Genomic DNA, 3,859 nt, shown 5'->3' with positions numbered 1-3,859 from the left:
CGGCGGCTGAAGATAGGGGGCAGCAGCGCGCGCGGGACCCGGGGATGCGCCACCCCCAGCCCGCCGCGACCCTAGAGCGCGCCCGGGGAGACAGAGGTGGGGCCGGGAGGGGCGAGGCGAGGGCAGCACAGAGCCCCCCAGCAGCCTGGTTATCGCGAGTTGAGGGGAAATTCCCCAGCCTCTAGGGCCCAAGAGGGAAAAACATCCCAGAATGGACCTGCCCAGCTGCTCAGAGAAAGCGGGGGGCTCCTTGGCTCCCGGGGGCGAAAGGCAGGGCCCTTTCCTGAACCTTTTGCTCTCACACAGGGGGCAAAAATCAGCCCCCTTTTTCAACTGGGCCACAGCAACCCCCAGTCATTTTTGCTGAATTGGTCCAGAGTCTGTAATCTACCCCTAGGGCCCCACTGTTGCCTAGAAGCCAGCTTTATCCTGGCCAGCAGTGGTCCTCAACCAGGGGTACGGGAACCACCACTGCACACAGAGGACTTCCGGGGGGTGCATCAACTCACCGAGCTCCGTGCCTAGTTTTACAACGGGCTACAGAGCACTAGCAAAGTCAGTACAGGATGCATCTGATGAAGTGAGCTGTAGCTCACGAAAGCTCATGCTCAAATAAAGTGGTTAGTCTCTAAGGTGCCACAAGTCCTCCTTTTCTTTCTTCAGTACAAACTAAAATTTCACACAGCTGGAATGAGAAGTAAGCAATTTTTTAGGAACGGTGTGCTGTGACATTTATATTTTTAGGTCTGATTTTGTAAGCAAGTAGTTTTTAAGTGGAGGTGAAACTTGGGGTATGCAAGAGAGATCAGACTCCTGAAAGGGGTACAGTTGTCTGGAAAGGTTGAGAACCACTGCTCTAGAGTATCCTTCACCCAAATGCTCCCTACTCAGCTAAATATTATTGGGACAGGAGGAGTTCTCCCATCACTGTGGTTCATCCACCTCCCACAGGAGGCAGGAGGCTACGTCAACAAATTCTTCCAGTGACCTAGCACTGTCTCCAGCAAGGCCAGATCTTAGCTATGTGGCTCGGGGTGTGGATTTTTCATAGCGCCAAGGGATGTAGCTGGATTGTCCTATTTTTCAATATAGACCAGCCCATAGTGGTTTCATGTTGACAGATTTCAGTTTTTCCCTTCAGCACATGTTTAGCCCAGACTGCTAACGGAGAAGGAATAACGAGTGACATTTACTTATTGCGCGAGCTTGCACCCAGAGATCTCAGAGCTTGATACACCCTGTTTAAAGAGGGGTCACTTCATCCACCACAGCTGTAGCTACCTCTGGAGTCTAGGGCAGCAGCTTTTGAAAAGAGCCCATCCAAAAGTTATCCACTTTAACTGAAATTACAGGAGAATACTAAAAGGTCAAACAGAATGCAATTACGCTGTCGCTGCATTAACCATGACAATAGCCTGGAGTTACAGCTTCCTTAGCCAGCTGAGACCAGAGGCGATGACTAGGGGAACAGCAAGAAGCAGAAACAAAGATCAGTATCAGAGTATCAAAACGAGATGGTTAATGATAAAGCAGTAGCAAGAGCGGCTCTCTTCCTTGGCACGCTCACAGCATGGGAGTGAAGGCCAGAAATTACCCTTAGCTTTCCATGGACACAGACTACTGAAAGTGCTTATACAGGACGATGAGTGCAGAGTCCTTGATAAAATATTAACTATTTAATACTTTGTGAATCAATACACAAAACAGGAAGACGTCCCCTGAGCTTTCCCCGTCCACAGAAGATCTCGCTAAGAAGACACTCTGAGCAGAAGGAAGATGTATCTTAGCATGGGGTATAACAGCCAAGTAGACAGCTTAGTACAGAGAAATGAGGTTGGTTTACTCTGCCTTCCACACATCTCCTGGAAAGCACAAGAAATACAGCACAGCTGAAGTGTCTAGCACAAGGTACAGGTCATAGTGGAGTCCCGAATAGCCAACAATACCTTTGAAGAACAGCAAACATAACTTCCTCCTGCTTTAAATGTATCTGGCTTCCAAGATGACAAAGCCTTTGCTAAACACACCATTTCAAAGCCATTAAAACAAGTCAGCTTAGCACTCCAGCCAGCTGCCAAGGTGGGAGTTTACATACAAGATTGGAAAGTGACATGAGTCTCTCATCATGTGCATGTTTAAAACTAAAAACCAACATCTGTAGTCATCAAATAACCACGCAAGAGACAGATGTTTCTGTGCTCCACTAGGAACAATATGAAGGTAGAACCCTTAGCCCCCACATCCCGATTCTTCACTCGTTTACTTGCTCCCACCCCATAAAACCCCAGATGGCCAGTCAATGGGGCCGTCTCCTGACATGAGAGGCTCTCCTCCTCTCCATGAAATGAGTGCTCTGCCTTTGCATCCATGGAAGCTCCGAACTTGGTCCCAAACAGAAGTGGCTCCCAGGCCCTGGGATCCTGGTGGCCAGGCTGCCCTCACACACCTCTCTCAGGTAACAGCCAGCTGCTGAGCACTCAGATCAGCACCTGCTGCTCCCCATTATCCAACACGACGACAACGTTCCAGTGAGGCACAGAGCGCTTTGCTAGACTGCAATCTGTATCTGATTAACAGACGCCGTGTTTGCTCCTCTACACAGCCGCTGTGGATACAGCAGCCATTCCACTGAACATGCACCCACCCTCCTTCAGGGCATTAAGGGCTCAATCCTGCGCCCTTACACACGGCAAACGGCACACAGCTTTACAGTCAGTTTCCGCACAGGCAGCTGATTTCACAGGATACGGCGTGTGACAGTACGTCTCAGAGTGAGCTCAAACTCTACGATGTACTTCCGTTACGAGTTGAGTCAGCACTTCGTCTGCAAATGGCCCCTTCTCAGCCACGGACCAGCTCCCTGGGCCTTGAAGTCAGTTCCGCTGACTTTATGACAGTTGCAAAGGCACAGCTTTGTTAACCAGGCCAGGCAGAAGGCCGGGCTTGTGTTTAAAATAAAACACTGGATGGACAGGAACTCAGTTGAGCCCTAGCTCTGCCTGTGACTCCTGGGACCTTAGGTTAGTCATCATCCCTCTGCCTCAACTTTCCCAGGCCACCTGTAAAATAACGGTTCCTCTGAACGCACAGCAATGCTAGGAGGCTTAATTCTTTTGTGTTTCTAACGTACAAGAACCACCTCAAACAAAAGGCGCTCAAGAAGGGCCCGGTATTATTAAACTTCAGCAACAGGAAGGCAAACGGGGTTCTGTTGTGCCTCATGCATCGAGCCAAACACCAACTAAGTTCCAGTTGCAGGATCCTTACTACTGGGGTTGAAGCAAGAAGCAGAAAGAACCCATGGGACTTTGTACCTGGAAAATTCACCTGTTGAACTGTAAACCTGGGTGGGTTTGATAGGGAAAAAGAGAAGAAATATTGATCAGCATGATGCCATTTGAAGTCACTGCTTTGAAATGGCTCAGATTTTACACTTGTGTCCCTCAGATCAATTACAGAAAATCCAGGGAACTCACCAGTGATAAAACAAATTTATCCTGCTAGCTAGGCCCGACAGACAGCACATTCCCCTAATCTTATACTGACAGTACTGGCTTCCCTCTGCCACTTGCTTTTTATTGTTCAAATTTTTAAGTCAATTTATCATGGCCCATCAAGTGGGTAACGGCTGCACCGAAAACACAAGCCCCTTTCACATCTGCCGCAGACGGCTCCACAAAGAGAACATTCATTCAAGATTGGACCATGAATAACTGTCCATTGAAAATAGCTGCTTGCTAAACAGGCCCAGGAAAGGGACAACGCGCCCTTTCAGAGCAATCACAACTGAGGCGGGCACAAAGGAGATGCCAGCCAGAAACGTTTGCAGCATAGTATCGCCTGCACACAGGAAGCAAAC

Source organism: Chelonia mydas, chromosome 25 (genome assembly GCF_015237465.2).
Source record: "Chelonia mydas isolate rCheMyd1 chromosome 25, rCheMyd1.pri.v2, whole genome shotgun sequence".
Classification (NCBI taxonomy): Eukaryota; Metazoa; Chordata; order Testudines; family Cheloniidae; genus Chelonia; species Chelonia mydas.
The sequence above is the reverse complement of the archived record's forward strand: the minus strand, read 5'-3'. Positions refer to the sequence as shown.